Source organism: Hypomesus transpacificus, chromosome 19, assembly GCF_021917145.1.
Source record: "Hypomesus transpacificus isolate Combined female chromosome 19, fHypTra1, whole genome shotgun sequence".
Classification (NCBI taxonomy): domain Eukaryota; kingdom Metazoa; phylum Chordata; class Actinopteri; order Osmeriformes; family Osmeridae; genus Hypomesus; species Hypomesus transpacificus.
The window spans coordinates 11,983,047-12,010,851 of NC_061078.1; the positions used below are offsets into that span (position 1 = coordinate 11,983,047).

The following is a 27,805-nucleotide window of genomic DNA, read 5'->3' on the forward strand; positions in this document are numbered from 1 at the left end:
TTAATGTAACAAATTATTAACAAAGTAACTGTGTAACGAATTATTAACGAAGGAATTATTACGACGAAAATGTGTGTGTAACCTTAGCCTGGCATCTAAGCAGTGTCAATTATTCATATCAGAATCAGAAGGGATTTTATTCGCCATGAATGTTTGCTCAAACAAGGAATTTACTTTTGGCAGGGAGGTGCATACATTAAACATATAGGAATATTGAAACTTAAATATGTGGACTAACTATACAAAAGGAGCAAAGTCTAGCTAATACTAAGGGGGGTCTAGCTAATACTAAGGGAAATAAAATATAAAATATAAGTAGCCATAATTTACAATCTAACCAAAAAATACAGAAAGTGCAAGAGAATGATACAATAGTGCAAATTGCAATGTGCAGGGTGTCATTGTGCAGATTGTGATTTAAAGTCAGTGTGAGTCCTTGGCCTTGTTAAAGAGGCCAACAGCGGATGGGAAGAAACTGTTCTTGTGGCATGAGGTTTTGGTCTTGATGGACCGCAGCCTTCTGCCAGGGGAGTAGCTGGAACAGGGAGTGTCCAGGGTGGGAGGGGTCGGCCACAATCTTCCTCGCTCGCCTCAGGGACCTCGAGGTGTGCAGATCCTCGAGGGAAGTCAGATTGCAGCTGATCACCTTCTCAGCAGTGCGGATGATACGCTGCAGTCTGCTCTTGTCCTTGGCAGTGGCAGCAGCGTACCAGATGGTGATAAAAGAAGTGAGGATAGACTCAATGATGGCTGTGTAGAAGTGCACCATCATTGTCTTTGGCAGGTTGAATTTCTTCAGCTGCCGTAGGAAGTACATCCTCTGTTGTGCTTTTTTTGGTGAGGGAGCTGATGTTCAGTTCCCACTTGAGGTCCTGGGAGAGGATGGTGCCCAGGAAGCGGAAGGACTCCACAGTGCTGACTGGGGAGTCACTCAGGGTGATGGGGGTGAGTGGGGCTGTGTTCTTCCTGAAGTCCACAACCATCTCCACTGTCTTAAGAGCATTGAGCTCCAAGTTGTTCTGGCTACACCAGGGGTCTCATTTATAAAACTGTGCGTAGGATTCTTACTTAAAGTGTACGTACGCCCAAAAGCCTAAAATGGCGTACACACACAAATTCAGATTTATAAAACCGTGCGTACGCACACCTGTACGCAATGTTCCCTTACAAATCACAGATTACCCACAAGTGTGCGTACGTGAATCAGCATTGTACCCCGCCCTGAACACGCCCATTTTAACCATAAATAGTCAATGCAAAGCATCTCATGAATGCTAATCTAGTATCTCATCATGACCCTGGCATTCGATTGTTCTTTACGGTGAATCATAGCGCATGACAACATCTCAGACACTGTTAGCCTATTGGTGGAGCCCGAAAAATTTGGTGGCCTGTAGATCACCAATAAATAAAAAACTGTGCAGTGGCATCAACTGTGCCAGTGATACCGTGAGTCGAGATACAATTTGAAAACAAAAGCGCTTTGTTATGAACAGTAGATTAAAGTCTGGACTGATAACGAGGACGTAGAGTGTAGCGATTCACGGGAGCTTAACGACTGTATTTCCAGTTTTTGACACGAGGATATTTGCACAGTATTTAATAAATATATTTAGTTATACACTGTGTTCTGCAGTTATCTAAAGGTAGCATATGTGATTTTATCCTGTATTCCATGCAGTCGGGGATTCTCCCCCTCCTGCACCCCCGTAGTGCACAATCTGATGGTAAGGAAGCGCTGAATTTTGATTTAAAATTTGAGTTGGATTGTACAAGGTTTTTATGGAACAATTATCACTCAGTACAAGCGCAATTAACACTGCTGGATGTAATCTTCATGAAATTGAATGAAAAAAACGTGTACGAGGAAAACCAAATATATAAATATTAGGAGTAATGTTCTTCCCACATTCAATTTCTGCAGTCTGACTACAGTACGGTTATCTGCGTCGCCAATTCCAACAGTTTTCAAAATGTGCGTAGGCCTACGGGAGGGTCAGAGTTTGCGTGGAGGACTGCACATTCTCCTGTCAAGTTTGATTTTTATAAATCAAAACCTTTGCGTGGAAAGTGGCGTACGCACATTTTCAGCCCCGTTTTGTGCGTACGCAAGCTTTATAAATGAGACCCCTGGTCACCAGGTTGTCAGCCTTCCACCTGTAGTCAGACTCGTCCCCGTCAGAGATGAGCCCAATAAGGGTGGTGTCGTCCGCAAACTTCAAGAGGTTGACAGACTGATGACTCAAGGTGCAGCTGTTGGTGGACAGGGAGAAGAGCAGAGGAGAAAGGACGCAGCCCTGAGGAGATCCGGTGCTGATGGCCCGGGAGTCAGAGACTTGTGTTCCCAGCTTAACGCACTGCTTCCTGTCAGAAAGGAAGTCTGTGATCCACCTGCAGGTGGAGTCGGGCCCGTTCAGCTGGCAGAGCTTGTCCTGGAGTAGGGCGGGGATGATGCTGATGAGAAATATAAATTCAAATTCACTTCAGCCTGAGTTTTTCAATGTGACCTAGTATGGTCCACTAGGGTTACTTTAATCAAATTCTACATTTACTATATAGACTGTGTCTCTACATCTGAATTGCAACTAATTTCTTTCTTACACACTGTACTGTAGGCTATTATTCAGCATATTTTCTGAGTTGCAATTCAGATGTGTTTCTACATCTGAATTGCAACTAATTTCTTTCCTACACACTGTACTGTAGGCTACTCACAAACTGGAGAGACTTTCGTCACTTTGTTTTCATGAATATATCATCTTGGTCTAACCAGGTTAGAGGTAAGATCCTTATTTTACATTAAAACATAACTATTAGTGTATACTCACACAAAAAATGTCACAGCCATCAACACAAGAACACTCATGAATCAAAAACCAACATTTTAAAGTGAGGCTTGTCGTGGAAGTTTTTGAGAAAATCTATTGTTTAAGCTGAAGTCGGGTGAAGTACAGAGTTAATGTTTATTTGACGTAGATGTAAACATAATAAGGTTACCAACATAACATCAGGGGGGTATTCCAGGTAGCGGGTTTAGTGAAAACTTTGAGTTGTTTAACCCTGAAAAGAGGCATACTCAGAGTTCCACGATCCAGAAAGAGAGGTCACTAAACCTTTTGGTAAGTTTCCATGGTAACTTACTCCGTGAAACTAACCTGCTCGCTAGCAGGCTTTCCATGCCAAACTCTGCGTTTCTACCGATCCCCTCCCACTTTATTAGCCCGATAGCTTTGGTAGACACAGCTTATCATTTCCTGGTTCAGCCGAGCGATCTCGAACTAAATTTAATTTGCTTAGTTATACGCTAGGAGACAATTTTAAGATTGTGTTTTGATGTGCTTTAATTCCCTGATGAATACCTAAGTTAACGTTACCGTTTCCTGTCACAATCATCTGTAATTTATTTTAACAACATTCTCAGCCCTTGGGTCTTCGTCGCTAGTGTTACATGCTGTGGACATGCACTCAGAATTGACCAAATGCTTTTGGGCACTGAAATAAATACAAATAATTGAAATTGTGAATTGAAATTGAATTGAATTATTTGGTCTTCTTCATTGCCTACAAATAGAAATCACAATGAGTAGCCTAGCCTATTTCTATCGGCTATTGTTCCTACAATTTACATGATTCATATGATTCCTACAATTTACATGATGTACCATCCTGAAACTGATGTTTCAGCAAATCTATTTCAACATTGTAGGGGGTCAATATTGGCCAAACAACCGAAATGAATTCCCCTATGGTTTGAAGGAAGATGGGAAACTGAACAGTGCATTAACATTAACCAAATAATGCCAATACCAATGGAATTACAGTTATTTGACTATTAAGATTTTTGGGTTAAATCAGAGCAAGAATGGTCAAATTAAGGTTATATTAATCATATTGAAAATGAATGATATCAATGAAGGTTAACTCTTATGCCTACTATACCATGATTATTGTAAACCAGAGATAGAAAGCAAGAGGTGAGGAAGAAGGAGTGCGACAAGCTAGAGCTGAGGAGAACGTCTCAGGAGATCAATAATCCACAGAACAATGCTTCACAATTCCTTAAGAACAACTACAATCACACCAAAATCTTGACCCTTACTTATCAACATGACTAGCAATGCTACAGTAAGTTACACAATGAGATGTGAGAGCCATCAAGTTGAGACTCCATCCAGTAACTCCATATTTTACCATATGAGAGGTGGGGGCAAGTTGATAGCCTTACAAGTTCAGCCTTTATTCTTCTGCCCTAAGTAGGCCTTGGTCAAAATAGAAATTCAGAAAATTAAACTATTAATATTCATATAGGTTATTGTTCCTACAATTAACATCACCTGTGACCATGCATCCTCTCGTAACTGGTGTTCCAGTAAATCTTTTTCGAGATTAGCCTTTATTCTTCTACCCTAAGTAGGCCTACACCATCTCTTGGTCAGTTTTTGGCACTTTCTTCACGAGGTGCAGTTTGTACAACTAATTTACTTGTAACTGGGTATACATGAGATAACATTAGGTACATTTCACTGTTCTACATGCAAAATTCACCTGCCATTAAATGAACATCTCACTGTATACAGCATGCCCTGTTGTCAGAATGTGCAAATCGTTTTTATATTCATTATTCTCATAATGTCAGTTTAACTGACAATTACAAAAAAGCCTGTAAATGAAAGTACATGGAGAGATAACTACCAGTTGCTACCATACATAATTCTCTGCATCCATTTCTGTGGCAGCAGTCATTAATGTGTCTTCGTCATCTTAATCATCATCATAATCCTTTGATAAAAAGCATTCTGTTGAGGGGAACTGCTACTACAAGTTGAAATAGGCACCAATTGATATTTAAACTTTGTATCATGTCGAATATGATTAAAACCAAGGTGACGTCGACGCAACAATCACAAGCGTAGCATATAAGCAAAATATGCATTACCTGTTCGTAGTATGTTTTTATATGTAATATAACATTGAACATGCTATTTTATTAAGTCCACCACTTTTTCTCCTGTAATGTTAACAGACAGTGGGGTTAAATGTTCAATGTATGGACTGGCTATTGCATTCAAATAGTAATGCATTGACTCGGCAGCAATTGTCTCCCACGCCAATTGTAGCTATAGGCTACGCTGAGCCCGTGTTGCTTTTTTCCGGAATATGTGCTCAGATTGACCATGAACACGAAATAAAACTTGTATCTAAAGTGTGGTGAAGTATGACAACGTTTTTTGTCGTCGGTTGCCATGGTGAATCCTAGTAACGGAGCTCCATAGATGTTGGCTTTTGGTAGTATTTCTGCACGCGCTAAACTCCGAGTTGCCGTACTCCGAGTTGAGTTAACAAATTCATATCAGCTTTTCTGGAACCAAATTTCAGTTTCCCATGTTAGAGTAACTCAACTCAGAGTTCATGGTTAATCTCAGAGTTTGTTAAACCCGCTACCTGGAATACCCCCCTGCACACAAACATAAGACATTAACACAAAGACAATTCCATACAGCTCCATCTAGCATTCTAGAATAGAACCGGGAGAATCCAGCCCACCAGCACTACCCATCTGATGGCCCTGACCCCCCCCGAACATTCTTCAACAGACCATTTTATAGATACGACAGTTCTCAAAAGTCATTGGTCCATCCTACAGACATGCAGCTATACCAAATCTCTTCTGTCATTGGTTAAATCCTTAGAACAATACTGTTGAATCCACATTGTTTTCAGACCAACTGTCTCTTCCCCCCAGGTGACAAGAACTCTCCCAGGTCACTCAGTCTACCCGTTTCTAAACTTCACGTCTCCTAGTTAGGTGTTATAAAACTACAGGTGGCATCTCTACCAAATGAGTTGAATCAACATACATTGTATTGTGGGTCAATGACATGACATGCATATTTTGGTGTCCGAGTGCATTATTTCAATTTTTTTAATGTAATTAATTCATGATATGTATCAATTTACTCTTTAAAACCTATTTAGTTGTAATACATTTCAGAACATTCAAATAATAAATACAATTTTATGCTTTGGCATCTCAAACCTCCAGAATGTCAGGTGGCGCAACTGTCAATGCAAATAAGGGTATTAAGAAAACGATTAAAAATATATATTTTAATGATCAAATTCAAAATAAAATACTTTGGCATGATTTTTTGTTTGAAACCTTTTTAATGAACCACATTTTTTAAATGCCAATAGTTTTTAAGCCATTGAGAACTGAAGAACTTTTGTCCGGTCATTTGTATGTTCTCAAATGTCAGAGCGGCACAACCGTAAACATGGGACCTTTATTGTGAAGTAAACAGGTTAAACAGTAAACAGGATATTGCATCATCTAGAGGACCTCAAAAGACCCGAGTTATCGAGAAAGGTTTGTAGAGTTCTCTCAAATATTTATAAAAATAGCTACTTTCACCTCATAGGTAGGCTGGTACACTTTCCATGTCAGGTGGTACAACCAATGTAAAACAAGGAAAAACATTTTTTACCATAAAACTCTTTATTCAATTTAAAAGTGATGTGTATTAATTTGCTAGCAATGGTGAAAGCTAAAACAGGCGTCCAGGTAGAAGCCAGTTTAATTTGAAATTAGTTGCAAAAGTCAGGTGGCAAAACTGCTGCTTTGTTTACTGTATATTGGTACACATGCCATATGGGCAATTCCATTCAAAGGTCACCCTTACCATAGATAGACCACAAATATAACTGTTGTTAAAATGTTCACTTAGGTCTATATTTTGTTGCATGGAACCAGTCTGATCGAAATGTATAGACAATTACACTCTTTTACATAATATACAAGTTGTGCACTCATGCAAAACATTTTTTTTAAATGGCCGTTTTGTACCGTTTCAAGAATGGGGTAAATGGACTCCAGTTTTCAATAAAACGTTACAATTTTCCTGATTGACAATTGCCTGACTGCCAGCCCAACTTAGCCCCGCCCACAAAAAACACTTGGTCGGGAAGTTGGGTCTAGAGTAGCTCGGTTGCGGAAAAACTACCCGGACAAGAGCTGTTCGGACCAATGAAATTGTCAGGGCGGGCTTATACGATGATGGACAGATGAGCAACAGTAACGTAATCAACCACGTCACCAAAGAGCGCTTGGGTTGAATTTGTTTTCAACAAACAACATATTACGTTGCTCTGGTCGGTTGTAGGTCTATCCAATTGAGCGAAGAGGCATTTGTTTTACAAGTTTGGTTGAAACACGCCCCATACTCACAGCCCAACGGAGAGTTATCAGACTCATATTTTCACTAGAATTATGAGTATGACAACGTCAGGCTAGATTGACATGGGAATAATAGAGAATTGTGTATGCTCAGCTTGAGTTAAAAGAACAACTCCTTAAATGCATTAAGCCTTTATGAGTCAGTGAGTTCCATGGCCAAGTCACGTCCGTAACGTTTTGTAGAATAAGTTTATGCCATTCTAACAGTGCCAATGCTACAACATCCAAAGTTTCTGTGCAAAGCTTATTTATACCAATGGTTAGTTTAATTAACAAATCTTGCCCTTTTGCTGCTTTTATAAACTCTAATGATGTGTTATATGGACGTGACGTTACGGACGCTACACAATGTTTTATTTCACTGTTCACAATGTAAATGTTCTTAAATGAAAAGCTGACAATCGTGTTTTTCGGCATGTTATAACCCCTTTCACCGACGTGTTTCAGTAAAGTGGACATTCCAGTGATGATTACAGTCGCAATCATGGGTAAACCAAACATGATATAAGCATATCATCAACGATCGACATCTTCTCGAGTGATACTGACATTTTGAGTAGCCTAATTATCTTGCCGTAACTGTCTTTGCTATAACCTCGATCCCTGCTCTATGTTTATAATATTTACTTCCTACTAGAGAGGCAACTCGAAAGTGCGCGAGGGACTCGATTCGTTTAGGCATTTAAGGCGGCGCTCTCTAATTTGCTTGCGCTACCTGTCGATCAGCTATTGTATAGTGATGTATCCTGTTTTTGATCAATTTACTACTTTTACTTTAATAGAAACTGTTGACTTAAACACTTATTGTGTATTTGAAATAAAAATATATATTAATCAGCATATTTTCTGTCATTTCTAATGTTGTCAGGTGGCACAACTGATAATCGTCAGGTGGTGCGACCGTGAAAAATATTAAATTCAACCAACTAATAATAGGTCAAAGTGAACAAATGGTTGATATATAGGATGTGAATAGCTATTGTACTGAATGCATTCATTTGTAGATATGTAGAATAATTTTGTTGTCTTTAAATGTGAAAATCGGATGCTAAAGATACTAAATACCGGGCCAGTAGAATGCAATGATCTTAACTTGTTATAAATACAAATACCAACTTAAAATTATAATGTGTTAGGGACTATAAACATTCTAATGGATACCTGTGAAAATAATTCAATTTAAAGAAAAATTCGGAAAATAAATGTATATAAAGAAATATTTGGTTGCGCCACCTGACATATTTTGGGTAGTGAAGTTAAAAATACAGGAAAAAAAGGAATTTAACCACTTTGAAATGTTATTTAAATAACAAAAGTTGCTTAGACACACTGCTCCAGATGTAAAAATATGCATGAAATCCATTTAGAAAACACTTTATAAAAATGCTTTTTTAGAAACCTTATTTGTCATTGACCCTTGTATCAACAAGCTTCTTATCCAACTGTAAACTTCTCCTAAAACACACTCATTGTACATATGACCAACATTTCTACCACAGGCTTAATCAGGAAAAAAACTTTGTGTAGGCTTACATGTGTGGCCTACAAACACAAGCTAAACTTGGCATGTGACTGACCGCCTAGTATGCTCTGACCTGGTGCCTGTAGCCTCAGCGAGGGAGCTGCTCTGAGGTCTTGGGGTGGTGCAAGGACTGGGGTCTATTTCTACCTGATTCCGTTTCCTCAGCTTTTTGAAGAAGTCTGCTATCTCACCCTTTCTTTTAATGTTTGAAGTGAACCCTAAGCAAAAAAATTTAGGCCAACGCATCCAATTACGCACATTTGAGTCCAATCTCAATCTTAAACATACCCCCATTATTATCTTCAATCAAAATACCAGCCTTTAAGTTACTAGGTCATGGCTAGCCCTACTCTGAAATACGTATTTTAAACAGGCATACAATAGCAAACAGGGTAGCTATCTGACTGCAGTGTTCATCTTTTGTAACGTTAATAGATTGCTTAGGCATCTCATCAAGGAATCTTACCAGTTAAAGTACAAAAATAGCGTAGCGACTAGGGCTGTCCCCACTTGGTCGACTAGTCGATTTTCTGGTCGATATGCTCTTGGTCGATTAAGATTGTTTTAGTCGAGCTGCCATATGGCAGTGTGAGATCTGATTCCCGCTTGTGTCATCATTGCTGAATTAACAAAATGTTCAACAGAAATTGTAGATTAGATTATTTAAGACAAATATACCAACTCAAAAAATATATAATTTAAAAGAAAAGGTGTTACTGTTTTCCCTTTCGTTAATCTGCGCTTTGTTTTGTTTTGGTATTTTGCACATGGCACGAGCACAATTGGCTGAAGAACTACAAACTCTGCCATAGCCTACTTTGTCGTGTTATTAGTCAAAATGGCAAATACATCTGTGGTATGGCGGCATTTCATTAAAGTACATTTACAAAGTACCGGGTGACTCGAAAATTTTAGAATGCAAACTCTGCCAACAACGGTTTATTTTTCATAGTTCGACGTAAATTGGTCTAGCCCTACTTCACTCACGCTAACGCGCTGGGTTGAAAAAGGAATATGCCTATTATAAGAATCACATCCAAATCGAATGACATAATTTCTGCCCAAGACAGTAGGTGCGTTCGACATGACCCGACTTCATGCGGCGCCGCAGCCGGCTGCAGGCGGCTGACTTGAAAAAGTGCATTCTGGTTAGACTTTTTGTCCGACTTGAGACGGCGCCGAGGACACGTCACTGTGACGTCGCCATCAAAGTACCGTGAGATCAATTCGAGAACTGCCGGCTGTGTAGCCGAGCGCATTTTCTCAAGAGCAACTGCACGGGTTCAAGTGACGACACAGCTTTTTCATGATTGGCCAGACTCACACACGACAACTTTGACACGTGTTTTGGAATATTCGTACACCTTCAGTTTCGCCAACGCTTAAAAAAGTTTAATTGAATAAAAAATTTCTTGAAGAAAAGGTTTGAGTCAGCCTCTTCACTAACGGAAAGACCAAGTTAAATTATAAAAAGAGTAAAGTAAGCAAACAGCGCTTGATCGGCCATGACTGACATCAACGCAGCAAACCACGAGAAGCTGGAATGTTCGACTTCACAGAGCCGTTTTCAACTCCTCCCCGACTGCAAGCAGCTACTCTCGCCGGTCGTTTCATGCAGCCGCAGTCCATGTCGAACGCACCTAAAATCTTTCTCTGTTGCAACGTTCCCCACTCAGCTTCTACGTAAGTTCGCATGCTGCAAGTTCAGGCAGTGATAAGCGCGCTCTGATGATTTGCATGTTAAACAAACAATATTTTTAATTTGTAGTACATTGTAAGAGATACTAAATACCATCGGCATTCGGTTACAATAGGACTGGTGATACGAGTCTTATTTTAAGTAGGCTATTAGCGGCTGTATCTGCAATGTCCAGCAGCCATTGAGTCAGATCGCGAAAATGTTTGTATGTTTTTTTTTTTGTTTGTTTTTTTTAAGCGTTTCAAAGTTCGATTTAGTCGATTTTCAGACGTTTTAGTCGAGTTTTGGTCGACCAAAGGAAATCTTAGTCGGGGACAGCCCTAGTAGCGACCCACACAGAAAGACGTGTGTTATATGATGGGCTGGTTAGTTGGTTGTTTACCAGTAGTGTTCGCGGGGTCCGACATGCCAATCAACCTGCTGTCTGCCAATCACGGGAATGCCCGTGAAGTTAAGACCAGGTTTAGCGTATATTTTTTCTGTAACGTCTGTCAAGTTCGCTTAATAATGCGTGTGAGACAGACTGTGTACTAAGGTTGACATGTTTATTCAGTTGCTCACCGCCCCGTAACTGACCCCCGCACCCCACTTTCACTCCCTCATCCTATTGGTCCCCAGTCTACCAACATATGGCTCCCTATTGGTTAAACCTACATGTCAATCAACTGTTATGAGTAACATCTTTTAAGATGACAAAGAGTAAACTGTTGTTTCCATCGGACCATTAGAATCCTTATTAGCTTCAACTAAGCTTTCACATAACCATGACACCATAACACAACAATAATAATAACAATAACAGACGTTACATTCTATTTTAGTTAATCCTATTTTTATTGCTTTCCTACAGGTACACCTGCACTTAGAGATTAATGTTGTGTAATTTAACTTGTTTAACTACATGCTCTTATGGTTTCTTCCCTTTAGCACTGTTTTTTGGTTGTTCACAATATGTACTTCTTGTTTTTGACTACCCGCAATGCTGTGGGGCTATCTTGTTGTTATTATCAGTGACCTATGCACTTTGTAAAGCTCTCTCTTGGAAGTCGCTTTGGATAAAAGCGTCTGCTAAATGAATAAATGTAATGTAAATGTAATAACTCAACATATTTTTCAGTCATTTTTTAAATTTCATTTACTTCACAAGTTAAGCCTAGCGGTCTCAACGATGACTCTCCCAGACCTAGTTCTGAGATTGGGAGTCTCTGCAGGAAAGACTGGAGGTGTCCTGCATGCAGCCTGGCTAGCACATTATTCCGCAGTGTTGCAGGTATTACCAACCGTGAGTCTTTTAGGAGTCTAAAAGTTTAGGAAGAAACTTTCATCCTCCTTGTCAATACCGTCCATGTTTTCGCCTGCACGACAGACACGCTGAAAATGACCTTTTTTTCACATGAATGACACTTTGCATCGTTGCCGGGGCACTCATGTCTAGGATGAGGTGGGCCACCACATTTGTAGCACTGGGAGCTGCGGATGTCTAATCTGGCTGCTGAAGTGTGGCTTTGCTCCATCACTTTGTATTTGTGGAATCTGTGCGTTTCTCTTTGCCTTCTGCCTTCAAAGACATCCATCTGCACTACACTACTGGCATCACTCCTCGTGTGTTTTGTTGCTTTTTTATCTCCTCGGATATTCTTGCCATGTTAATAAACGTCAATTTGGGAACTTTATCTAATGCCAAGACGATTGTTCCTTTCTGACGTAGTCCATTACGATAGATTTCAAATGGCTAAATGATACAGTTGTTGTTTTAAAAGTGTGCTATAAAAATTAAAACAACGAAATGTTATCAACTAAGCTACACCACAGTAGATTTGCTCTGCCCTCCTACGTACTTCCGCTCAATTTGGACTTTGCTTATGTACTAGGTCTGGAATTTCAGTGCATCAGTCGGTTTTCAGAAACACATTTTTTGTAGGTCCAATCAGCGAACAGAGGGAGTGGCTGAGAATGAAGTTGATGTCGTCTGCTAGTTTGAGTTGTAGTTCAGTCATGGTGGCGGAAAAAGATGCGAGCGAAGCCATTCGGTCCATTGTGGCAACGCTGCAGAATATCCATAAATTAAAGCCGGAGCAAAAACAATCCTTGCTGAGTTTTGTTGGTGGCCATGATATTGTGGCCCTCCTCCCCACAGTGTGTTGGGAAAAGTTTGATTTTCCAGCTACGGCAGCTAGCTCTGTTACAGTAGTGGTGAAGGAATTGGCTAAGGCAAACACTAGCGATTGGTTATGGCCGATCAGAGTGGCTCTAGGCAGATCCAATAGTTTTGAACTTCCACAGAGTACCCGCCCTTACGGAAGTTAACGCTTGTCAATGGAGCGATCCCAGACCCTCTGTACAAATGAAATGTACAACGGTCTGGTTAGGAGTAGACTAACACCACAGTAGGAACTGCGCTGTTAGCTACTAAGGTAACGTTAGTGCTGCTAAACAAAAACAGAGAAACGCTTCTTTTAACAAGATAAATTAAATGTCAATCAGCATCCAATTGCCAGGGATAGCGAATTACATTTTGGGGTGGCACCTGGGGTGGCCAGTCCGATATCAGGGAGGTCCAGTGCCACCCCGGCCACCCCTCTGGCTCTGCGACTGCGCCAATGGAACCGCATGAAACATTTTGTATTTACATTACTAATATTTTTTTTTAAATTAAATGCGGAGGCGATTACCAGCACATCGTATGAGTAAATTATTTTATTTGTATGTTATTTTTGTGTTTAAGTATACATTTATTTTTCAGGGATTTTGATGGGGCGGCGCCCTTTATTAACAAGCCGCCACTGCTTGAATGTATGAACCCTGTTCTGGCAAAGCTCCCAATGGGGTCCCCGAAGTATGTGAGAGATCCTGCTTAGCCATTCATTAGAACCCTAAAAGGGATCCCTCAGGCGTAAGACTCTTTTGTTTCAGCAGGATGGGTTTAACCCACAGAACCCCTCCCTGTTTACATCGTGTTTCAGGACAGGGAATCACAACCACTGCATCACGATGGGTGCAGAGTAGCCATTGCACCATCTATGACCATCGCAATTCTTCCTTTGTGGTCGACAGTGTCAGTCACATGGCGTTGCCGTGAGTTGTCATGTACCAGGATGACAGACAGCCTTTCAGGACAATGGGTAAGCATGTCGCAATGGCTCTGTCTCATGCCTCTCGCCAAAGCAGGACCCAATCAGAACCCATAGATCGGTTTGAGCTTTGGAACGCCAAAAATGTTTTCCCCATGAATATCTTTTTTTAAATTGTGTGTTACATAATGTGTCCTCAGATCAGTGCTTATCCCTGAGTGCCAGATGGATTGAGAGATGGGAGGTGAGTGACAGAGGTCGCACCTAACTGCACAGTAATCCCAGGGTACAGAAACGTGGTGCAGTGTGGGCAGGCAAGCACACAGAATCTGCAAGAATAGACCCCTGGACCTGTTGATTCTTTAATAAGACCTAAACACCAGCCAGGGTTCTTCTGCCTGGTCTTGGGAATGTAGATTTGGTCTTCATAGGACTCCAAGTAAGGAAGTCACTGACAGCTCTTGGGAGTGTAGGAGTTATTTCTGCCCATTTCTGCAGTTAACCTTAGGATTTATTTGGGTGCGTCTGAAACAGTATGTGTTGGAGACAAGCGTGTCTGAAGTTACCTTGAGAAACTGAGCCTTGTGACCGTTGTTGGTTAGGTTACTTAGACTTGGCAATGAGATTGCTGTTGACAAAACACCAGGACAGGGTCCAGAGCTTTAATCAGTTTGAGGAAAGTCCAGTGGTATAGTGGCCAGGATGGAGAACAGAGGTGACACGGGTACAATATAACATTTTGGAGTGGGACTCAGCATTACAGACACAATAATAACCATGATTGAATGTCATGGGCAGACTGGGGATTTAACAGATAGTTGATGAGCTTCAGGGCACACTCATCGCAGAAGAGAGAAAGAGAGGGAGAGAGGGAGGAGGGGAGGGGGAGGGTAAGGCTTAATCCTGCCAGTTCGACTTTGAACTGGAGGAAACAGAAAGTGACAACGCTTTTACTGATATTGGTGTGTATACTTGGATTGGAGTTATTTGGACCAAAACTATGATGTTATCGTGTCTGGGTATTGTGACTCGGGTACCTTTTAACCTGGACTCATCTGTCACCTCGGAAAGACCTCAGGATGAATAGAGCAATAGTAACTGCAGGTAAAAGCTCATAACCTGTGGATCTGGACATTTCTTTCCCAGCCACAAGCACAATTCTGGAGGTTGGGCAGGGGGATAGAAACCCACTTGTCCTCACTGGGAGGATCATGTATGTGCTGTGCCCCCTTGCTGTGCTGACCATCCACAGCCTCTTTAAGAGCCGACACAAGTCCCTGGAGCCTGGTTGCACACAAGCTGGGAATGAGAGCAGCCTACCTAGAGATGGATCTCTTGCAGTGGGGGAGGAAAGCAAGATGAAGGGTCTGAGATGTGATGGAGTTGATCTCGAACAAATACAGAACAGGAAGGCTGTGCCACCACATTCTGCTAAAGACCTCTCTCTGGGGAAGAGAAGAAACATTGCAGACCATGCCTTCACAGAAGAAGGCAAGCTGGACGTAGAAGTCCTTTGCCAGTGCAGGCTGAGATACAGACACAGAGGCCTGGAGAATGTGCCAGACAGTCGAAATCGAATGCAGGTGAGAAAAGATGGAGAAAGGGTTGTACTGTATAAAAAGTGACAATGGAAATATAGTTAGTAATATTAAGGAAGAAAAGAAGCAGGGACGGTTGTGTAGCATAATGCATTTGTTAGATATCAGGGAGGGAATTGGGAGGGGCTATGTGGAGTAAGTGAAGGTGTAAGAAAGGGGGAGCAAGACTAGAGAGACTACAGGCTGACAGGGAGAATAGAGGGTGTGAGCAGATTCCCTGTTCAGCACGTATGCACATTCTGGACACATTTTATACTCCCTGGAAAAAAACGTCATGATCGTTATGGCAATCAATCAAATTTTAGAGGGCCAAACCCAAATGGGTAAATGTCTAGATTAATAAAATGTGTTTAGTCTGCACATACAATATTTTATTCTGTTATATTACATTTTGAGACTGCAGTATGTTGGTTTACTAAAACTGTGTTTGAAATAATAGTCACTTAGCCTGATGTACCCTCCCACAGCGTGGGATGTCTTGAATCAGAATCAGAAAGGGATTTATTCGCCATGAAAGTTTGCACTGACAAGGAATTTGCTTTGGCTTGAAGGTGCATACAATAAACATATAGGAATCTTAAATTTAAATATGGGTTAGGGTTGATTGAGATGCAATCACTCTCAAGAGATTGATTGCATATCTCAATCACTCTCTTGAGTGATTGAGATATGCAGTAGTTGGACAGATAGTGACCTTGACAACTCATTGTCTTTATTTTATCAATTTCATTTCTTAACTTTAATTTCTGTATTAGGGATTGAGCATGATTCTTACCAGTTGTTAAAACTTCTCGATGGAATTTGGGGGCTGTGTCCAAGGTCCATTTCATTTCCGTTTAGTTTTCACCTGTCAACCTGCCCACACCAGTCTGCAATCTCCATCTCTCTCTTTCTCTCACCCTTGTGCTGCCTTCGGGTCACATGACCCAAAGGTTCACAACGAACCATCATTGTGTTGCGACAATTTTACCCAATACAAAAACAATAAAAAAGCATTTTCTTTTAACCTTTGTGATGTGGGGGGTCTGAGACTGTTAAAAGAAAATGCTTCACTTTGTTTTTGTATACGGTAAAGTTGTCGCAATACAACGGTGGGTCACAATGACTGATGGGTCAGAATGAGCCAAAGATAACACAAGGGTTAATCCCCCTATTGCCAAGTCCACCATGTCTTTAGTTGTGTACGTACGTAACCCCTGTGTTGGAAGAGAGGCTGAAGTCCTCTGACCTGCCTGCCTATGTGCGTGTGCGTGTGCCAGACCAGAGCTTTGTTCCTGACTTATGTGGAAACCGAAGCAGATCGTGTGTTGCATAACCCATTTTGCTAATCTGAGGTTTCTCCCGTGCTCGCTCACTCACTCGTTGTGCTGTGTTTTGGGTAATAAAAACCATATTCCTAGTGTTTGAATTCTAGTCAGTCAGGCTCTCTACTGGCCTCCATCTAATGCAACCCCTCCTCCCCCATACACACACACACACTTAGGGCTTCGGTATACTCCAGTTTTGGACGTGTGCGTACGTACGCAAAAGCATAGGAGCTTGGCGGCAGCTAAACAGTTTGTGATTAAATACGTTGACAGACTTTGTTCAACAGCAATAACCATGGGTACAGAGTAGGTATAATTATTGTATTTCTAATACATGCCAGCTCACATATTTCCCTGCCATTGTGTACAACTACTATTTCAGTGGATTGGAATATTTTGTATACTGCCCCACGATTTTTGTTGGTATTGCACCTTGCTTATGCATACATTAAAGGGCCAGGGAGACGTGCGCACAGTACGCACCAAAAAAATGCAGGATACGTGTGGCAGACATTCAGTGTATGTGTACACGTACTTGGCATTAAGTATATTTCGGCCTACACGCACACATACTGTCACTGAGTAACTAGTGAAGGTACCTCCGCAGATTAAACTGATAGTGTTCTGATAATGTGATAACGCAGCTAAAACACTGATATCCTAAGGAGGGTCTGGAAGGCTACAGTACCTGAGCTTGGGTGTAGAATTGCTAATCTATAATGCATATTCTCCAGACCAGTTAGGACCAGTCCTAAGATTTTCCATGCACACACACCGTTTGAGATGTTTCTCAACTGTATTCAGCATTTTTCTGTATTTGTTCTGTGGTCACAACAACCTGGTCCTGATTTATGAGAAGCAAAACTACTCAAAAGCACCTAAGAAAAAAAGGAGGGAGAGGGAGGGGTTTAGGGTTTGTGAATGGCAGCCCACAAATAGACTGCTGTTCAGCATGGATCAGTACATGAACAATGATAGCATGATGCAATGACTGAGTACATCTAGGTGGGTTTGTTTGTTCTTTTACATTGGAATGCTTGTGTGTGTACTCTTCTTACGTTGTAACCATTTTTCATTTAACTATTTCAGAGGATGGGAGTAGATGGGCCACGATGTGTCAAACAGCATTTTGCTGTTGCTTTGAATATTTGAAGGGTGGGAGGAGCATGCAGTGCACTGACATGTTTCACTTGTGACTGAAATATTTATTCCTCCATTAGGAGGGAGGATGGATTGGAGAAGAGCCAAAGAGAGGGAGGGGACTAAAGGAATTGGGGTCTGGGGGGATGACGACTACACGGGCTGTGTTGCTTGCTCCAATTCCACTGTTACTAAGGAACAGAGCACAAGAGCAGCGTGTGTGTGTGTGTGTGCACGCATTAGAGACTAGATAAAGGATGTGGGCTGGCTGGTGTCACTGAGCTCTTGCTGTGTGTGTGTGTGTATGTTCAGCAGCGAGGTATTGTTTATGCTGGAAAATGGAGAGACACTAACAATACGGGAATGATCAGGACACACAGACTGCAGGGGAGGAGGTGAGTAGTCTATACATACAAAATACAGATGGACGAAAAATGAGAGTGCGAGAGAGTGCGAGAGAGTGCGAGAGAGTGCGAGAGAGTGCGAGAGAGTGCGAGAGTGAGCGAGAGTGAGAGAGAAAAAAGATGGACAGTGAGCGAGAGCAAAAGGGATGGTAATGGTGAAAGAAAGAGGGGGCATTGAGAGGACTGTAAGTAACCAAAGGTTAGTGTGTGCCTGTGTGTGTTTGCTGCTCAGTTTGGTCTTTGCTAGGATGTAGAACACTAACAGGAACAGGATATTCTCCTTTTCCTCTCTTTGTTGGGGTTTACTCTTATATCCCTGTAATCTCTTGTCCATCTGTCTGCCCCTCTGTGTGTCTGTCTGCAGTTTTTTTCCAACCTTCTGTTCTTCAGCGAGGACCTGTTCAGAAAAAGCACTCTGATATTTTTCAGTGCGTGTCTGTCTACTTAGAGTTTCATTTCCACTGTTATTGAGCAGACAGTTTTTTCCACCCAATGTATGGTGGCTGAGCTGCTTGTGAATGATCTGACCCAGTTTTAGGGAAGAATACGGGAGGGAGAGAGGGATGGGGAAAAGCGGAGGATTGAAGGTATTTTATTTTTATTTCACCTTTATAAGGTAAGGAGGGAGTTTGATGCTCTTGCTATTCACAGAAAACCGATACCTATGTCCCTCTTGCCTAGTATCGTATGTTTACTAGTCTTGTCACAGTAGACTGGATACATTTGTCTGGGTGAAGAATGTGTGTGTTTGTGTGAGAGAGAGAGGAAGGGAAGGAGAACAACAGGATGAACGCAAGAATTGTATGCATTTCTGAGGGGGGGGGGTTTTGGCAGTTGGAAGCTATTTGACTATGAGTGATAGACAGGGACAGACTTATGAGGGGCCGTGTAGGCCATAATTCAAACTCACCTCTCATACACACCATTGAAGGGCATTTGCCTTTCACAAACATTACTGAAATACACTCACATTCACTACTGAACACCTCACGTATAGTAGTGAAAATGGAACCTCACACAATGACAAGTGAGAACCTCTCTTATACCACAGTGAACACCTCTCACTTGCACAACTGAAAATGTAACCTCTCACACGCACAACTGAAAATGTAACCTCTCACACGCACAACTGAAAATGTAACCTCTCACACGCACATTTGAAAATGTAACTTCTCACAATCATTACTGAAAATGTAACCTCTAATATTTATTACTGAAAATGTAACCTCTCACACGCACAACTGAAAATGTAACCTCTCACACGCACATTTGAAAATGTAACTTCTCACAATCATTACTGAAAATGTAACCTCTAACATTTATTACTGAAAATGTAACCTCTCACACGCACAACTGAAAATGTAACCTCTCACAAGCACAACTGAAAATTTAACCTCTCAGAAGCACAACTGAAAATGTAACCTCTGACAATCATTACTGAAAACTTAACCTCTCACACGCACAACTGAAAATGTAACCTCTCACACGCACATTTGAAAATGTAACTTCTCACAATCATTACTGAAAATGTAACCTCTTACTCGCACAACTGAAAATGTAACCTCTCACACGCACAACTGAAAATCAAACCTCTAACATTTATTACTGAAAATGTAACCTCTCACACGCACAACTGAAAATGTAACCTCTCACACGCACATTTGAAAATGTAACTTCTCACAATCATTACTGAAAATGTAACCTCTTACTCGCACAACTGAAAATGTAACCTCTCACACGCACAACTGAAAATCAAACCTCTAACATTTATTACTGAAAATGTAACCTCTCACACGCACAACTGAAAATGTAACCTCTCACAACTGAAAATGTAACCTCTCACACACACAACTGAAAATGTAACCTCTCACAAGCACAACTGAAAATGTATCCTCTGACAATCATTACTGAAAATGTAACCTCTCACACGCACAACTGAAAATGTAACCTCTCACACGCACATTTGAAAATGTAACTTTTCTCAATCATTACTGAAAATGTAACCTCTTACTCGCACAACTGAAAATGTAACCTCTAACATTTATTACTGAAAATGTAACCTCTCACACGCACAACTGAAAATGTAACCTCTCACAAGCACAACTGAAAATGTAACCTCTCACACACAACTAATTATAGGACAATTTACTAAGCAAGATATATGTATATGCTTCATACTTTGTGTGCACATAAGTTTACTGTACAAAATACAGTAGATACAAACCGTTATAACAATTTAACTACTGACCTTTTTGTTTTATAATCCCTTAAAATAAGCTATATGGCCAACCTTGGCAGTTTTATCACTAATGTTGATGTGCATACGAATGAAATGTCAATTATTTTTTTGTGGATACATAGCTATATATTTTTTTTCTATTTTATTTCAGCTATTCAACTGTGTTCTATTAGGCAACCAACTGTTATTATATTACTGAAAGTATATTATTATAATATATATATATATATATATATATGGGCCTACATATATTATAATACATTATTTTATAATATAATAAAACACATACTATATAAAAACTTATATATTTCACATATATTTCATTTTCACTGGTCTGTGTGCGAGGTACTGTAGTGAATGTGAGTCTATTTCACTCCTGTGTGTGTGAGGATTCTTGCTGTAACGGAAGTCATTTCAGTGTAACGGATGTTCATTAAGGTGCGACGAGCTGACAATTTTTATAGCAAGAAGGACAAGGCATTGAAAATATGGCAACAAGATGTCAATCAGACCAACTAAATCAGGCCGCAGCCCTATTAAATTCAATGTTGGAGGAGTCGGTAGAAGGGGAGATATCAACTATTTTTCGCCAGACAGAGAGGTCAAGACCATCAGACCGTCCCAGTCCCAGATTTGGCCTACGCCAACATTTTTACTCATGGGCTGCTGGAAACCGGAGGAGGAGGTAAGGAAAATGTTTACTAGATTATCAACTGTTATTTTTAGTCGGGTATAAATATCATAGGCATATGATATGGTAGATGGACTACGAACAATCTTCTCTGCATGTTTTTACACTAGTCCGTGTTTCCATTTGCTCACGACAAGTTGTGAAAAACAATTAGGCTAGCTACTATCCAAAACAGCCAGTATCTAAATTATTGACGCGGGCCATTATTGCCCAGGCGATTGAAACTGTTAAATGTGTAAAATTAGCAAATGGATTGCAAGATGACAGCAGTGCGACATGCGTATACTCGTTAAGATTACTGAACTTCCTTCTGCATGTTACACTTTAGCTGGAGACGAACAAATTGTCCAAAACGAAAGTATATCTATCGCGCTACAATTCGAATTTAGGCCTAAAAATAACAGATTAATAAACTTACAGTGCTTTATTATGTAGAGTGATTTATGGTGTACTTGGGTTTGTTGCTACAAGTCTTGTTCGACTTGATAGTTCGCCCCACCTAACGACGTCAACTTGCAGTCCAGGTCAAGCATATCTACAGGAAAACAGGAGGCCTGTCACTGGTCGCCCTTAAACAAACCTTGCTTGTATTGTTTTATCGTATAATGGTGCACAGTACAGTGATTAAGATGTAAGATGATGCTAGCTAGCTGGATAATGGTTTGTTGTTTCCTTCAGGATGTACAGGGACTAACATCCTGTTGGTACTCTACATCTTTAGTGTTCATTTGACTTACTCCATTGTACATGTTTCAGTGTGTAATAACTACAATGTTTTACTCATCTTGCTTCTTATTTTTCAGGCCCACTGCTGTGGAGTACCATGACAGTTTCAACAAGGATGTCATATTACTCCCTGACCCCACATGGCAGTTTGTGTGTAAGCAGAGGTCCAAACATTTCTTGTATGAGAATGGGCATATCCTTAGTGCATTTGAATTCAAGAAATCCTGGAATCAGTCCAATGTAATTCCACAAAATACGTGATGGGTTTGGACCGAAAATTCCTCATGATGTGAGGTAAGTTTAATTAAGCACAATTGAGAATAATGTTTAAAGGGGTATTCATCCCACAGTTGATAATTACTCCTAATCTGCTGCAATATATTATGTCAGATTTTAAATGGTAAATTTCATAGATTTATTCTACTAAGGCTTACATAATAGCTATCTGATGTAATAGCCTATAATTCAAATGGTGTCATTTTCATCCCTATGTTTGAGGGGTCCCATTCCAGTCAGAATTTGGCACTTGACATTCCAGGTAATTTCTTGTAGTATAAAGCTATATAGTTTGTTGTATAATGTCTTTAAATGTATATAATTTCAGTTATGATAATAATTCAAAAGAATTGATAATATATTTTCACTGGTGACACTCATATAAATTCAAGTCCAGCAATCACACATTCATTCTATATGGGGTTACTTAACAGTTCGACCAGTCTCAACTATTCAAATCTTTTCACTGATTTTACAGCAATCAGAGAGGACCACTATTTCCTTGCTGGAAGAGTAATGGCAGTCAGTCTGGTCCATGGAGGTTCTCCACCAACATTTCTCTCCAAAACACTGTTTGACTGCTTGGTTGGAGGCAGTCATACAGCCAAGCTAGTGCTACAGGACATTGCAGACACTGACATCTACAATCAAGTGAAAATGGTCAGTTGTATCATTGTAGAACAAGAATAACAACTAAAGTAGATCATGTTTCCCTACCCTGGTCCTCGGGGCACTTCTGACGGAGCACTGTTTTAGATGTTCCCTTTTTACAATATATCTCATTCAAATGAATGGTTATCAGGCTTCTGCAGAGCTTGATGTCAAAACATCCACTTGCAGACATGAAAATCCCTCACCTTTCGGCGAAATTCGCCGTTTTGAAACCAAAATAGGTGACCTACGTGAATCGTGTAGATCCGATGATAAATTGTTGGGGGGGGGGGGGGGGGGGGGGGGGGGTATTCATATTCAGTGAACTGCGGACAGGTGCGCGTGTCAGAAGGGAGCGCGAGTGCATGGAAATAATAACGCGGAGGGCCTTGCATCACCAGTGCAAACCACCATCAGAAGCTGGAAGCACTCCTGGCCACGGTGAATGATGGTTTCAATCATTTTTATATTTGCTGGTAAGTTAAGTTACCCAGGAGCTCTGTTGACATACATTTAGCTAACGTTAGCTACAGCTTGATGAATTCAGTCATTGAACACAGCAGGAGAGAATGCAACGTTAGCCAACTAGCTAAAGCTCCGGTGGACAATTCCAAATGAACGAATGCAGCCCTTAGTGCCGCCTAGACACAACAGTGACACTGACAGATCGAAAGCTAATTTGAAACAATATGAAGTTGGAAAACCAGGCTAATAAACGTAAACGTAATAGCCTTCACTAGACAACGTTTTACCAATTGGACAAACGGCTATATTTGTTTGTTTCAAGTTCCAAAAACTATTTTTTTGCTCAAATCAGCCCAAAAAATTTGCTCGCGCGCTATGCGCGCTCACATTAACCATGGAAGTCCCTAACTAGCATCAGATCAGGTACAGAAATTGCATGCATTAGCAGGGCGCTCGCTGTGGTGGCGTATATGGGACCGGTTCTGGTGGGCCGGTCTGGATCAAAGTCCAGTGCCTATTTTTACTCCCAGTCCGTCCCTGCCGTTCTATCAATAAGCAGACCTGCCAACCTGTACCCAATTTGTGTAGCGGATACGCATTTTGACTTCAAAGTACGCTGGTACTTGTATTGGCTGTCAATCATGATGGAAGAGTAGACGAGTTAAGTTACAGCATGTCCACCATCTCTTGTGGGGGTTATGCATTAAGCCATTTGTGGTGCCCTTACCACATTGTGCCTCATATACTGTAAATGTTACACCCAGTGACAGGCTGGCATGAAATGGCTTGCATAATACTTAGTAAGGAGGCCATAATAATTTTTGACTCGTGGCTTAAGTTACGTTTCTCCAGCTCTCCTCGGGTTGGCAAAAAAGTATCTCAAAATGCATCAGATTGATGCTTTAAAATATGGAATATTTAAATTTTCCTGATGGGGGAGAATGCACCCGGACCCACTTAGAGGGGTAATATCCTTCTCACCTTTTTCACCCCTGACTCGTTTTCATGCCTGCATTTGAATCAGGTGTGTTGGAGCATGGGAACTGTTTCTACAGTGCCTTTATACTTTCCATTTATTTGAATAATATCAATAATAATGCGAATTCGGCAATAGTATGCGGGAGGCTTTTCAAGTTCTTCCGCTCCTTATTTATCCATGAGTGTCACTGTGCTTTCTTTTTCTTTTGCCTACTTGTTTTTTGCAATCCATCCCGGATTGATTTATGGAGATTAAATATCCCTGGTGCATAAACATAACATTTTTGGGAGACTTGCTCACGCTGTTGGTCGGTTCACCAAAATTACATGCATGAATGGCCTATTACAGTTTAGTAGCATCCAATTCGCGCTTGTTAGGCTTATTGTCAAATTTACATTTAGCACTTTGGAGTGAAACAGCACGCATCTGTGTAGTCTGTATCTTTTCACTGGAACTTCGCATCAAAATTGAGATCATTACGGGGATTCACCTTGACTGTTAATGATAAGAAAATGTTGCCCCTATCGCCCAACCATAGGATGTATGCATCATGCTTTTTTTATGAATATCTATACAACTATCTATACAACTTCATTCATTTCAGGTGTCAGAAAGTTCCACATACGATGAACTCCTTGCTGCAACTCGGCAGATGCAAGATTACTTGGCCAATGCCGGATGTCCATTGAGAAACATTGTGGACAAGGAACAGCTTGTTCATGATATCCTCATGTTTCAAGTTGTGCACCGGGTTCAAGCCCCATTCCAAAGGTAATCCTATGTTTTGTTACTGTGTGTATGTGTACATATTTCGTTTTTTAACTGACTGACCTTAAAGTTTTGAATTTAAGACTGATGGACTGTCATTTCTCTTTGCAAAGTGTAGCTGTTGTTGCCTATGTTGGACCTATTAGATGTTGTATTTGGCCAGTTTTCAGAGCCCTATTTGCATGAAATGAGAGTGCTCATTACTAAACTACAAATTTAATGTCGCTTTTGATTGAAAAAGGTTTCAAGAGGGGCTTAAAACTCTTGGTGTGTTGGAGAAGCTCCAGAAGCATCCAGAAAGTTTCTGTCTCCTGTTTTGCCATCACAAATCCACACCCACTGCCGAAGCAATGGAGGATCTGTTCAGCATCCTTCTTTCTGATCAAGGATGCAACAGGAGAAGAGCAGAGGAAGCTGTAGTATCCTTCTGGAGAGATTACTTGCAAGATGCAGAGGGTAAGCGCTCTTGTTTTACATAACATGAAAATGTAATTTTCCTCTTCTGTAATGTGTTCATTCACCAATCACTGAAATATACTGTATAACGATGTGGATCTCTTGGTGGTGATTTTGGATGTCTTAAACTATATGGTCTTCCTTTTTTCCCCAAAGATGAAGAGGGTCCTTCCAAACTTGAAAAAAATCTTAGTTTTGCCACTGGAGCGACTGCAGTTCCGCCCATAGGCTTCAAACCCACACCATCGATTGGTTTCCTACACGAGGAGGAATATGGAGATACGGCTGTGTCAAGCCTCCCTATCGCCAACACATGCATCAACTGCCTGAAGCTGCCTTTGCACAACTCTTACGCTGTTTTTAAAGACAAGATGGACTTTGCCTTAGCCAACACACAGGGTTAGTCCATTGGTTTATGGAGATGTGCACATTAAAACACAGCTTGTGATTGGCTTTAAAAAAAAAAAGGGATATTTGAAGAGAGCCTTTAGATCTGTGAAATGTAAGGTTTTGCCATCATCCAGACAGTTGAAATATTGGAACATGTTTATTCCAGTTGTGAAATCCATCACCATGTCCATGTTAGAACCAAAAAAAGAAAAACATTGTGTTGCTTGCAGGTCATTACAATTGAAATTGTTTATGATTGGTTGAAAAAAAAAAAACAGCAGCATAACACAAACTAATAAGCACAGTTCTAAGTCACCTTTTATATATAAAGCATCACATACATACGAACTACAATATTCTATGTTTCTCATACTCAGTATGAGTATACACTGTAAGTAATTTGAGTATATCTAATGAAAACACCAACACCCACAACACAGCTATTATGTATGGTGTTGCTGGAAAAAATACAAAAGAGAACAAAATAAATTGATTCCAAAGTTTCCATCGTTCTGTAGTGGATCAAAATTTAACTGTAATGCTTGAGCCATTGTGTCATTTACAATTTACCTTCATCTGTCCCATAGAAGTTGTCATCGAAAACTGGATCCACGGCTGTGTTTCCCTGTCCTATATTGTTAATAATGCCTGTGTGCCAGAGCTGTAGTGGAGTTTGACCCCCTTGTGTGTAGAGTCCATGGTGGTTCCACTGATTAATAAACTTAGTGGTTGCTGTTCTAATTCTAGGCATGAAGATATAATGCAGACAAAATAAATGCTGCCCTTCTAGTGAATCCAGTATACTGACAGACTCCATATAATTGAAAAGACTGATGAAATGTCTACTTACATCTCTGTTAACTTCTGCCCATAGCCTTTCAATGCGTTGATTGTGAACAGATACTCCTGCAATGACACTTAGTCTATTAAGCCCCCTTACTTCAAGCATGAAACAAGCAACCATTATATTCTCCATACCATGATCACACCTTACTCTGGATGGTAATCCAAAATCATGTACCCCTCTCATAAACAACGACAATATACTTGATGCTCTGTTATTATCAAGACAGGCAAGATAAATTATAGATCGACTATATCCATCTACACAACCATGGAAAACCATTCTCCATCTTACAAGCTTGTGGTTGCCGTCAAAGTGCTTATAAAATAGATAAAAACAGAAATACATTATTATTGTAGGACATGGTAGGGTTGTAAAACCAATGTTATCTTTAGAATTTCTGGAGGGTCAAAGAGAGACACAATGACTGACTTGCATGTGTGTAATTATGTGCATGTGTGATGAGAGCCTATAAGACTAATGTTAACAATACTCATAAAATAGAAAGTTATGTAAGTAGAAATGCAATAATATATACATCATGCTAAAAAGCTATCTACAAGTAACCAAATTAAATTTGAATAAACTTACCATAACTCATTAGATGTCTGAACACTGTAAATTCTTCTGCGGATAGCATGCCTCCTGCAAACAGACCTCACAATAGGGTCACCTCATGTACGCCTCCTCTGGATCCTTAATCCCCTTGATCTGAGACTACCAGTTACATAGGCCTCTCCAGCATATGGTGTGCTCTGCAGTACATCAGTCACAATTTGGTTCAATTCTTGATTGGTCATGATGGTGTACTGTAAACCCTGGACTCCAAGGTATTGCCTGTGCCTGTGCAGGGTGCGGCGGCTGATCCCAAAGCAATTAGCAATTGCCCTCCAATTCATTTCCATTGATAAGCAGTGGGAAATTTGTAATATTGTAACGTGGACGACCAGGCAAAGTATTCAAAATAGTTGGTGGCATCATTCCATTGTTGGCAATAATAGTATGTCTCCTCTGTGTTGCCTCATATCCCATTACAATGGAGTACAAACATCCATATAAAGTCTCCAACATAACTACATTTTGCCCATGGATTTGGTCATTACCAGCTCGGGATTCTGTAAGAAGTTCTAATAATGTCCTTGTGTAGTGATCAAGCTCACGATAAAGTCTCTCCTGTTCAAAATCATCTCCCAGTCTTCCTCTTTGAATGCAATTAATGCAGTTTAAAGTACTTCTCAAAAGGTTCTCAATCTCTTCATTGTTACCGTTTACAGTAAATAGAAAAAGATGCACTTGAAAAAGGATAAGTATTTTTTGAAAAAGCATGTTTTTTGAAGTCATGAAC

At 40.5% G+C, this 27,805-nt stretch overlaps 1 protein-coding gene across 9 annotated transcripts in view; it reads left to right on the forward strand.

Annotated features, from left to right (window-relative positions):
* kifc3 (kinesin family member C3) overlaps positions 1–27,805 on the forward strand; it is an 82,588-nt gene that overhangs the window by 21,746 nt on the left and 33,037 nt on the right. For 3 of the 9 annotated variants that reach the window (XM_047042633.1, XM_047042635.1, XM_047042642.1), the window contains exon 1: positions 18,136–18,160. The exons of 2 other annotated variants lie outside the window; for them this stretch is intronic. The gene's annotated coding sequence lies outside the window, so the exon portion shown is untranslated. Of the gene's footprint in view, positions 1–17,696; positions 17,967–18,106; positions 18,175–25,600; positions 25,626–27,805 lie in introns of those variants that run through there. 4 more of the 9 variants (XM_047042638.1, XM_047042637.1, XM_047042641.1 and 1 more) reach the window with 4 other exon arrangements.